The 12377-nt window shown below is 47.2% G+C and overlaps 1 protein-coding gene across 5 annotated transcripts in view; it reads right to left on the reverse strand.

The window, feature by feature from the left end:
• MIPOL1 (mirror-image polydactyly 1) overlaps positions 1-12377 on the reverse strand; it is a 921515-nt gene that overhangs the window by 130826 nt on the left and 778312 nt on the right. The window lies entirely within an intron of this gene.

Here is a 12377-nt window from a genome sequence, read left to right on the forward strand (position 1 = left end):
CTCTCTCTGCTGGGGGCCTCACATTCACACACACACCCCGACCTGGGGGTCGCCATGGGGGTGGGGTTGGGGTCCTTTTACCTTCTAGTTACTCCTACCATCTCATACCACCAAAACCATCCCTTACATTCTCTACATTTGAGGTCCATGCCATACGCCTCTTTCAACCAGTCCATCTTAGAGTAGCTGTCATTTACCGCCCCCCCACCCCCCTGGCACTGCTTCCAAATTCATCGACAACTTTGCTTCCTGGCTTCCTCACTTCTGACATTCCCTCCATTATCCTAGGCGATTTCAACATCCCTATTGACATCCCCACACAATCCCGTGCCTCTAAACTCCTTAACCTCACCTCTTCACTTGGTCTCTCCCAGTGGACCTCCTCACCCACCCATGTGAATGGGAGCTCACTGGATCTGGTCTTCACTCACCGCTGTGAGATTTCTGATTTTTCCAACTCCCATTTCCCCTCTCTGGCGACCACCTGCTATCCTTTAAACTATCTCTCTCGACTTCCCCATCTCTACCTCCTAAGGCTACCATTACTAAGCGTAACATCAAAGCTATTGACACCATATTCCTTTCCTCCCTGTTTGACTCACTTCTCTCTCCTATTCTCTCTCTCATGCCCTGAACAAGCCACTTCCACATACAATGCATCCCTTACTCTGCTCTTGACTCTGTTGCTCCACCAACCACTATTCACCCTCGCAAATTAACACCTCAACCCTGGCACACCAAATGCACCAGATATCTGCAAAAATGCTCACGTACTGCTGAGCGACACTGGAGGAAATCACGCTCTAAGGCAGACTTCCTCCATTTCAAACTTATGCTCTCATCCTTCAGTGCTGCCCTTTCTCTTGCTAAACAGTCATACTTCAAGAACCTCATCTCCTCCCAGTCTTCCAACCTCCGGTGCCTCTTTGCCACTCTCAACTCACTCCTCTACCCACCTCCACCTCGTCTCCCTTCCTCACTCTCTGCTGTTGACTGTGCCACTTACTTCACATCCAAAATTTACTCCATACATCAGGACATCACATCACACCAGACCATCAGTAACCAGCCTTCTTATATAATGAATGCTTGGCTTTTCTTATTTGTAACATACTGCATTTGTCCGGACAAGCCAAGGGGAATAACATGTACCATGTGGCATAATGTGAATTTGGTTCATACTGTGTGGAATTATATGAATTTGGCTCATACCGTGTGGCATAATATGAAATTCTGCTCATACCATGTGGCGTAATGTGAATTTGGCTCATACCGTGTGGCATAATGTGAATTTGGCTCATACCGTGTGGCGTAATGTGTATTTGGCTCATACCGTGTGGCGTAATATGAATTTGGCTCATATCGTGTGGCGTAATGTGAATTTCGTCTCATACCGTGTGGCGTAATGTGAATTGCGGTTCATAAATTGTGAGGTAATGTGGATTTTGCTCTTACTGTGTGATGTAATGTGGATTTCGGCTCATACTGTGTGGCATAATGTGAATTTCGGCTCATACTGTGTGGCATAATGTGAATAAGGGGCACTACTGTCAGTAGCTGGTGAGCATGGGGACAAGTGCTGGTGTCGTACAGAGGAGTCTGATGGTATAGAAAGAGGCAAATGTGTCTGTGATGGCACATGTGTATATTTTAAACTGTACTTGTGTTATATTAAAACTCAAATGTTCTGCCCTCTAAATCTCCCGTACTTTTCAGAATGTCCCACTCAAAATTAGGGTGTAGGTGCTTGGGGATGCAAGGGGTGAGGTGTGGCAGGTACATATGCGCCTAGGCCCACCACTCTCTAGTTCTGGGGGGGCATATCATGTGTATATGGCACTGCTGGGGGAGTATATCATGTCTATCTGGCACTGCTGGGGAGTATATCATATATATCTGGCACTGCTGGGGGGCATGTCATGTCTATCTGGCACTGTACTACTGGGGTCATTATGTGTATCTGGCACGATACTGGAGACATGTGTAAGGAACACTACTGTGGCTGTTATGTGTAAGGCTGCTAATTGTGTGGGTTGAGGGGGTGTAAAAATATATGTATTTATAGTTTGATAATATGAAGTTGCGAGGCCACGCTCACTTTTCCAGGAGCGCGCGCATGGGGGGGGGGGGGGGGGGGGGGGCACTTTCAAAATTTCTCGCTCAGGGTGCTAGTAGGCCTGGAGCTGGCCCTGGTACTACATCTGTAAAGCCAGTTCCTGTGAAGCTTAAGTCGCAGACGGACATACTTCGAGAGAAGGAAATACACAGACAGTGGTGAGATTCACACCAGCTCACACGTACAACAATAGGAAAGCCAAGTTAACCAACTCGGAACAATTCAGCAATGGCTGAACCAACAAACAATGCACCTTGTGGAGGCCCCATTCTCCTCGATGGAGATCGTGTCTGTTGAGGAAGTCCGCTTCCCAGTTGTCCACTCCCGGAATGAAGATTGCTGACAGCGCATCGCATGCTTTTCTGCCCAGAGGATGATTCTCGTTACCTCTGAAATTGCAGCTCTGCTCTTTGTTCCGCCCTGCCTGTTTATGTAGGAAACCGCTGTGATGTTGTCCGACTGAACCTGAATGGCTTGATCATGCAGAAGATGTGCCGCTTGTAGAAGGCCGTTGTAAATGGCCCTCAGTTCCAGAACGTTTATTGGAAGGAGAGATTCCTGACTGGACCACCTTCCTTGGAAGAATTCCCCTTGGGTGACTGCTCCCCAGCCTCTGAGACTTGCATCCGTGGTTAGAAGGATTCAATTCTAAATCCCAAACCTGCGGCCTTCGAGTAGGTGAGAAGCTTGCAGCCAGCATAGGAGTGAAATTCTGTCTTTCGATGACAGGCGTATCCATTGGTGCATGTGAAGATGTGATCCCGACCATTTGTCTAGGAGATCCAGTTGGTAGAACCTTGTATGGAATCTTCCATACTGAAGAGCCTCGTAGGATGCAGCCATCTTCCCCAGAAGGCGAATGCACTGATGAACCGATACCTGGGCTGGTTCCAGGAGCTCCCGGACCATTGAATGGATCACCAGCGCTTTCTCCACCGGTAGAAACATCGTCTGCACTTCCGTGTCGAGTATCATCCACAGGAAGGGCAGTCTCCTCGTCGGCTCCAAATGTGACTTTGGAAAGTTCAGGATCTTCCCATGATCCTGGAGTAGTCGAGTTGAGAGAGAAATACTCTGCATCATCTTCTCCTTGGAAGCTGCTTTTATCAGCAGATCATCCGGATATGGAATTATGTTCACTCTGTCTGCGGAGGAGTAGCATCATCTCCGCCATGACCTTGGTGAACACCCTCGGTACTGTGGAGAGGCCAAATGGCGGTGCCTGGAACTGACAGTGACAGTTCAGCAGTGCAAATCTGAGATAAGCCCAGTGAGGTGGCCAGATCGGAATGTGAAGGTATGCATCCTTGATATCCAGGGATACTAGGAATTCCCCCTCCTCCAGACCTGAGATCACCGCTCTCAGAGACTCCATCTTGAATTTGAATTCCCTCAAGTAGGGGTTCAATGACTTTAGGTTTAATATTGGCCTTACCGTCTGGTTTCGGTACAACAAACAGGTTTGTGTAATAACCCTTGTGTTGTAGGTGAAGTGGAACTGGAACAATGACATTCGTTTGAACCAATTTTTGAATGGCTGCCTGTAGGATGGCACTTTCTGTCAGCGAAGCTGGTAAGCCTGATTTGAAGAATCTGTGAGGTGGGAGTTCTTGAAACTCCAGTCTGTATCACTGGGCAACAATATCCTTTACCCAGAAGTCTAGGCATGATGACGCCCAAACGTGACTGCAAGTTTTAGGCTCGCTCCCACCTGCCCGACCAGCAGGCTGGGAGGTCCACCGTCATGCTGAAGATTTTGAGGAAACAGAACCTGGTTTCTGTTCCTGGGAACCTGATGGTGCAGGTTTTCTGGACTTTCCCCGACCTCCTCTAAAGAAGGTGGGCGGGGTTTTGGATTTTTTAAATTTTGCGGTCCGAAAGGACTGCAGTGTAGGCAAAGGATAAGATTTCCTAGCCGGTGGTGCTGCTGAGGGAAGAAAGGTTGACTTACCTGCAGTTGCCGTGGAGAACCACGCATCCAATGCGTCCCCAAACAGAGCCTGACCTGTGAGGGGTAGGTTCTCCATGCTTCTCTTGGATTCTGCATCCGCAGTCCATTGGCGTAGCCAGAGTCCTCTGTGTGCCAAGACCGCCATAGAAGTAGCCCATGCATTCAGCATGCCAAGGTCCTTCATGGCCTCCACCATGAACCCTGCAGAATCATGTATGTGACGCAAGAACAAATCAATGTCACTCCTATCCATAGTATCCAAGTCCTCTAGCAATGTGCCTGACCACTTTACTATAGCTTTAGAAATCCACGCACAAGCAATAGTGGACCTTAAAGCTACGCCAGTAGCTGTGTATAGTGATTTGAGTGTAGTCTCAATCTTGTGGTCAGCCGGCTCTTTTAAAGCGGTTGAACCAGGAACAGGTAAAACCACCTTTTTTAACAACCTAGATACAGAAGCGTCAACTATAGGGGGGTTTTCTCACTTTTCTCTATCCTCCTCAGGGAAAGGGAAAGCAATGAGAACCCTTTTTGGGATCTGGAATTTTTTCTCTGGTTTTCCCAGTATTTTTGAAACAAACAGTTTAACTCCTTGGAAACCAGGAAGGTAAGCGAGGATTTATTACTTTCTGTAAAAAAAGGTTCCTCCACCTGCTCAGGTACTGTACCTCCTCAGTAATGTGCAAAATATCCCTAATGGCTTCAATCATTAGTTGCACCCCTTTAGCAAGGGATGCATCCCCCCCCCCCCTGCATATCCCCACCACGTCCCCTGTATAGGAGTCGGTATCAGTGTCAGCTTGCATTATCTGGGCAAGTGTACGCTTTTGTGGGTATGTAGGTGGGGTTTTTGACAAATTAGTGGGGGCTAAATACTGCAAACCCTCCACAGATTTCCTTAAAAACTGGGTCTCTTTCTTAGTATGTAACATCCTTGTAGAAATCTGGGATATCATTCCCCTTAAAGAATCCACCCATGCGGGTTCGGATTTGGAAGGCTGAGAAAGCATATTGCAGTCCCGAGTACATGGAATAGACTCCTCAGGAGAAGATAAACATTCTGCAGCGCAGGACACAGAGTCCTTGGACACGGTAATGTGGGATATACACACACACAGGAAAATGTCAGATAGTTTCCTCCAGAGTACCTTCAGAGAGCCACAGAGACTAAGAAGCCAGCCACACAGCGCCCCTGTGGGCAGTTATTATGATAAAAGCCCGGCGCTGACTAACCAACTTTAATAGGTTAATTAGTACTAACAACACACTCCGCCCCCCTTTCTATAACACCCTGGTACCGCAGAGGATAACTGGAGTTATGTGGAGCGCTCCCTGTCAGCGTCTTGCTTCCTATATCTGCAAAGAGAAAATGGCGCTGGTGAGTGCAGGATCCCGCACAATTTGATTATACTGGCCGGAGGTCTTATATGCTAACAGCGGGATTAGCCCATGTTAGCTGCTTTTACCAGTTTAGGGTGATCGTGCTGGCCTAGGACGCCCCTCCAAGCGCCTACACTGTGTGTTGCTGAGCCTTCATAGAGTGCAGTCTGTCAGAGCTGCGCTCCCACTCTTATGCCGCCATAACCGCGTCGCCGGCGCTGTGCTCACCACTCTTCTATCTTTTGGCTCTGTTAGGGGGTGGCGGCCGTGCTGCGGGAGTGAGCGGTCGCCTCGTGGGCTTGCGGAGCTCCTGTCAGCAGAGATAGAGAACCACTAACTTGAAGAGTTGGTTCGTACTCTCCTCCTAAGTCCCACGAAGCAGGAAGGCTGTTGCCAGCAGCCTTCCTGTACCTAATGCTCTATTAAAACAAAAAAAACTAAGAAAACTCCTAAGAGCTCCCCTAGCTGTGACCGGCTTCTCCGGGCACATTTTCTAAACGGAGTCTGGTAGGAGGGACATAGAGGGAGGAGCCAGCCCACATTATTAATCTCTTAAAGTGCCCATGGCTCCAAGTGGACCCGTCTATACCCCATGGTACTAAAATGGACCCCAGCATCCTCTAGGACGTAAGAGAAAACACAATAGAGGTACAAAGTCTCTATGAGAAGTTTTGTTGATGATGCAGTCCCTTTAAGGTTTTGAACAGTAATTGTCAATGCAGCGATTCAATAGGACTAATTAACACTACTTTAACGTCATCTACAGCACATGGCCACTCCGTTCTATTGTCCACTGTCATCACCCAGTCAGAAAGCTGCCAGCCTACTGATAAGTATGAAAAAATAATACAATGTCGTATATAAATGGCCCTAAATAAAGAAAAATAACTGTATGCAAAGGAAGTATATCTGCACCTGGTGATCCGTGTAAATCCTCTAACAGGATAAACTTGAATGTCAGGTTACAGTTATATAAAAAAAAAAAAGATATATATTCATTCACAGTGTTATGAGTAATAAAACAGTCTATTGAAAAGGACAGCTTGATCCTTACCATAGGTGCAGCTAGCTGAACTCCATATGACCCGTCTGCCTTATGCAGTGGTTTTACATTTTGGCTGATTTCCCATGCCTGTTGGGATTTTTTTCTTGCCATTTTGTTCCTGATTTCCTTGGTTCATCTCATTGTTTTGGCTGAAGACGTGGAGGGGATTAAGATCAATAAGGAGCTGCAGTCACAGAGATTGCAGTGTTGCATTGTTCTCCTGCTCTTACACCTCTCCACAATATAGGGGGTAATTCCAAGTTGATCGCAGTAGGAATTTTGTTAGCAGTTGGGCAAAACCATGTGCACTGCAGGGGAGGCAGATTTAACATGTGCAGAGAGAGTTAGATTTGGGTGGGGTGTGTTCAATCTGCAATCCAATTTGCAGTGTAAAAATAAAGCAGCCAGTATTTACCCTGCACAGAAATAAAATAACCCACCCAAATCTAACTCTTTCTGCACATGTTATATCTGCCCCCCTGCAATGCACATGGTTTTGCCCAACTGCTAACAAAATTCCTGCTCCGATCAACTTGGAGTTACCCCCTAAATAATGAACAGAAAGAAAATTTGTGGTTGCTATAGTACCTGAAATTGTGGAGCTCTTGGAAAAATCTCAGGGGAAATGTGATCAGAAGATGGTACGGTAAATTCAATATTACATAATAAAGTCCCTGCTGGGACTTTATTATGTAAATATGATCGCTACAGCCTGGTCGTCACACAGTTCCTCTCCATTTGGCGCAAGAAATGTGATACAAGTGTTGAGAAGGAGGGAGGCATAGTTCTGGGTGCCCACAGCCACCCTTCCCCCAATAAGTGCATTTCTGGGAAGGTCAATCTACCCCTATTGTGGTAACCTTCTTTAATGGTGCTATCCAATGACATGAAAAACCAACCTTCTAATATTTTTGCATCAACGTATGCGACCCAGTCACGATTTGTTGGGCCAGGAAACACTGAATAGACCATTGGCAACGGCAAGGGGATTACCTATACCCAGGGGTTAAAGTGAGGGGAGGGGGGGAATGGGGTGGAACCGAGTTCCATCACCTGTAATGGTAGTTCCACCTCCTCCATGGCCCTGCACAGTAATTCCAACAGTGTAACATAACATATATAAAGGGTACCACTGTGTAGCGTAACATAAATAAAGGCACTACTGAGTGACGTAACGTGAATAAGGGGCACTACTAAGTGATGTAATGTGAATAAGGGGCACTACTGTACTGTGTGTGTAATATGAATCAGGGGCACTACATGTGGTGTAATGTGAATAAGATAAGTACTGTAGATTTCTACTAAAGGCTTGTATATGCAGAGCACGTAACAAAGTTTATTCCTTTAAATAGGCCTGCAATAATATCCATTTAAACCAGGACATCTATGATTTACACAGGTTTTGAGGCTGGCTAAATCCAAGCCTGCATTTCACCTGGTTTTAATTAGCCACAGAAGCTGTGTAAATGATAGATGTCTCTGATTAAAGGGTTATTATGACAAGATTACCTTTAACCCCTTCGGTGGTATTCCTGGAAATCTTCCGGGGTAGCCAGCACCGATAGCGCTGGCAACCCTGGAAGATTTCCATGCATACTACCTGCTGATTCCCTGGTGACATCAGAGCAGCGTGCACGGCGCCCGGGAATCAGCATACTCCATTATGCAGTTAAGCCCGTTCACAGGACTCCTGTTGGCCGGGGGGCGGGCTTAGCTGTATAATGGTTTATGCTGATTCCCAGGCGCAGCAAGGCAGCCAGGAATCAGCGCTGGGGCTGGCGATCCCCGCGGGTGATGTCCACGGGCAATCGCCAGCCGTCGCCTTGCTCCATTACTCACCCCCCTACACCTTCCCCACCACTCCCATGCCAATTTAAAAACACCCCCCAGGGTGTGTTTTTAAATTGAAAACTCGCCACTGAAGTGGTTAAAGGCTCTCTGTATGTATAAACACGTGATTTACACCAGGGGTGGATTTACTATAAAACTTAAGCTTCAGGGACCCTAATCCCGGAGGGGGCCATTTTTACTTCTTGTTTTTATGTACTGTATGGTTATAGCTCGTCACCAATACCCCCATGACAACCAGGCCTCTAGTACGGCATAGCTGCTATTACAGCTTGGGTGTGCATTTCTTTGTACCGCGGGAGCTGCTGGGAGTTGTAGTCTAGCTCTGTGATTTGCACTCTGTAAATAGTGTGAAATGTGTATCCGTTTTAAACTATAATTCCTGACAGCCTGCAGAGCTACTCTTTGTAACATTCCCAGGAATGAAGGAGCCTGAGAGGGCCAGTTCTAAGAAGGAGGCTGGGAGCTATGAAAGGTGATAAGGAGCCAGGGACAAGGAGGCATCTAATGAGGTCATTTTGCTGGCACTGAGAGGTGTGTGCTGTCATTTGTTTATTCAAGAGGAAGGGAGAGTGCTGTGAGGTGATTAATGCAGTGGGGGTTCTGTGAGGCGATTACTCAAAGTTGGAATGCCTGTGAGGTAATTACTGAAGGGGGGTGCAGTTAGGTGATTACTGAAGGGGAGGATTGCTGTCAGCGGTAGACATTAAGGGGGCTGGTAACCAGATCTGGCAAACAGACTCTTGCCCTGTAACCCACCGTAACTAGGTGTGGGCGGATGGTGCTTGGCACATAGCGCACTTACGCTGTGGACACACCATCCACCCTGATTGATAACCGCCAGCTGGGGGACAATAGCCGTGGAGACAGGGGACATACCTTCCATCCTTGCCTGTTCTCCCATCTGAAGCTGGAGACTCAATTCCCTCTGAAAGCAGGCACCCGAAGCCGCGACTTCCGGTAATGATAGAGGAGCTGCGTATGCCAGTACCTCCAGCCTCCCTTCTAAATCTCCATCTCCTCGCCTGCAGGCACAACGGGCAGCGGCAGCAGAGGGTCACTGATGTGTGAAGCTGTCATCTGTCTCGACCGCGAAGGCTCCTGCACTGGACCTCCGGCGGATTCTGGTGCAGGGCTGTTGGGACCTTCCCTGTCCGGCTCCCTCCCCTCCACCTCAGCACACCCCAGGCTGCTGTGGCTGCGACTCACACTACCTGTGGCCCACGTATTACTGACCCACCGCCCTCATTCCGTTTAGCTGCCCCTCCTCTCTCTGGAAGGTGCTGGGAGATCTTGTTCCCCAGCAGATTGTTTCTTTCTGCTGTTAGCTGGAGCTGGACCCTTGTCTCCCCAAGCCTCTTGGCTCCCTTTGGGCCTCCCAGTTTCCAGTGACTTTACCATCAATGGAGGCTCCCCTGACTCTCCAGTCAATTTACTATTAAGCCTTCTTTCTGTGAGTGGCTTGCTATGTTGTTAACTTGGTGACATTAGTACCATGAATTCTTTATAGTGAGTTTGGAATCCCCTGAGTTGAAGCATCTTTTGTACAGGTCGCTGGTCTCCGATACCTATCTTCCTATTTACCTTATTGTCCCCATGTCGATCCCCCTCTGTAGCTGAGATGTCCGCCATGTCAACTGCTAGCTGCAGCGCTGCCCGCTATAACAGTAGCATTGCACACAGCTCTTCTGCCGGATGCACACCTGCTGATGTACATTATAGCCGGAAAAGCAGCTCGGTCTCCATGTGTGCTCCGCCTCGCTCCTCCCCTCTCGTGCAGCAGCGTCCCTGCACCAGCCCGGGCCGGAGCCGCACAGGGGATGCTGGGCAAAGTGCAGGGGATGCCGGGAGCCGCAGCCATCATCATATAGTTAGAGAGTGTGTGTCCCCCATGTGCTCCATCCCTCTCTCTCTGTCTCTCTACCTACCACCTTTCTGTTTCTCTCCCTCCCAACCATGGCCCTCATTCCGAGTTGTTCGCTCGCTAGCTGCTTTTAGCAGCATTGCACACGCTAGGCCGCCGCCCTCTGGGAGTGTATCTTAGCTTAGCAGAATAGCAAACGAAAGATTAGCAGAACTGCTACTAAATAATTCTTTGCAGTTTCTAAGTAGCTCCAGACCTACTCACAGATTGCGATCAGCTCAGTCCGTTTAATTCCTGGTTTGACGTCACAAACACGCCCTGCGTTCGGCCAGCCACTCCCCCGTTTCTCCAGACACTCCCGCGTTTTTCCCTGACACGTCTGCATTTTTTAGCACACTTTCGGAAAACGCTCAGTTAACACCCAGAAACGCCCCTTTCCTGTCAATCATTCACCGATCAGCAGTGCGACTGAAAAGCGCTGCAGGATCCACAGCAAAACTGCTAAGTTTTTAGTTAAATTACTAAGCGCACGCGCCCTGCGTGCCTTGCGCATGCGCAGTTTGCAACAAATCGCAGCATAGCGAAAATCGGCAACGAGCGAACAATTTGGAATGACCCCCCATATCTCTCTCTCCCTTCCCTCTCTCTCCCACCCCCTTTCACTTGTGACTATACCTGCCATAATGTGTAGAAGGGGACTCTACCTACCGCAATGTGTAAAAGAGGAATCTACCTGGCGTAATGTGTGATAGGGGCTCTATCTGGAGTAATGTGTAAAATGGGGCACTACCTGGCATAATGTGTGATAGGGGCTCTACCTGGAGTAATGTGTAAAAGGGGGCTCTACCTGGCATAATGTGTGATGGGGGCTCTACCTGGAGTAATGTGTAAAAGGGGGCTCTACCTGGCATAATGTGTGATAGGGGCTCTACCTGGCATAATGTGTGATGGGGCTCTACCTAGCATACTGTATGATAGGGGCTCTACCTGGAGTAATGTGTAAAACGGGGCACTACCTGGCATAATGTGTGACAAGGGCTCTACCTGCCGCAATGTGTGACAGGGACTCTACCTGGCATAATGTGTAAAAGGGGCTCTACCTGGTAATGTGTACTGTGCGGCATAATTTGAATAATTAAGAGTACTGTGCAGCGTAATATGAATTGGTATTATTTTGTGGCCACACCCATTCCCCATAAAGCCACGCCCCTATATTTTTAGAGGGGGGGGCACCGATGCTGTTTCTTGTGCACAGCGCTAAAATGTCTTGTTACGGCACTGATTTGATGCATCCTGCACAAACTGGTGAATAAACAAACAATTTACATACAGGTTAAAATCTCGATACTGATGGTCCCTCTAGAATAACGAGGAAAAAATCCTTAAATATGCGGACCAGATATTGAAGATCTAATTTTCAAGACTCACACTGGGTCGATATCATAAGGACACACAGGTATGTTTACGAGTTGTGTACAAACAATAGCTGATTCTAGGCAGGTAATTAATTGCTGATTCGATTTATAAAAGTATATCTTCAATATCTGGTCCGCATATTTAAGGATTTTTCCTCATTATTCTAGAGGGACCATCATTGTCGAGTTTTAACCTATATGTAAGTTGTTTGTTTATTCACCAGTTTGTCCAGGATACAAATGTTTAATTTTTAATAATTGATTAATAAAATATTATGTTTTCATTTTCACATATTCTAGTTTTCTTCCGACTGTTTCAAAGAGTGTGCCCAAAAAGAGTATATACTCTTTCTCTCCTATATTGTCAAGAAGCTGACAGATACCTTTTCTTCATGTCAGTTGTCAGCACTCCATGTCGGGGTGCCACAGGCATGTTAGCGATATTATGTTATTCATTTAGTGTTTGATCCACCCCGTACCCATTAGAGCAATAGGAAATCGCTTAGGTAAACTTAATGGCAGAGCTGGCCCTGCACACAAGTAGCAATATAGATAACAAGCATGACCCTATAGTGATTCCTGCTAAATGTGAAGGTTTTGTTGATTTTAGGAGGGTTTCCCATTAGCACATTTTTTTTTTATAAAATGGGCAGATTACAGCTAATTTACTGAAAATATATCTAATCTCTTGACAAAAATGTAATGAAGATTAATAATTATTTAATTCAGTAGTCTGCACCAATTAAAAATGCACTGTA

The sequence above is a fragment of the Pseudophryne corroboree genome, chromosome 12, assembly GCF_028390025.1.
Source record: "Pseudophryne corroboree isolate aPseCor3 chromosome 12, aPseCor3.hap2, whole genome shotgun sequence".
Lineage (NCBI taxonomy): Eukaryota > Metazoa > Chordata > Amphibia > Anura > Myobatrachidae > Pseudophryne > Pseudophryne corroboree.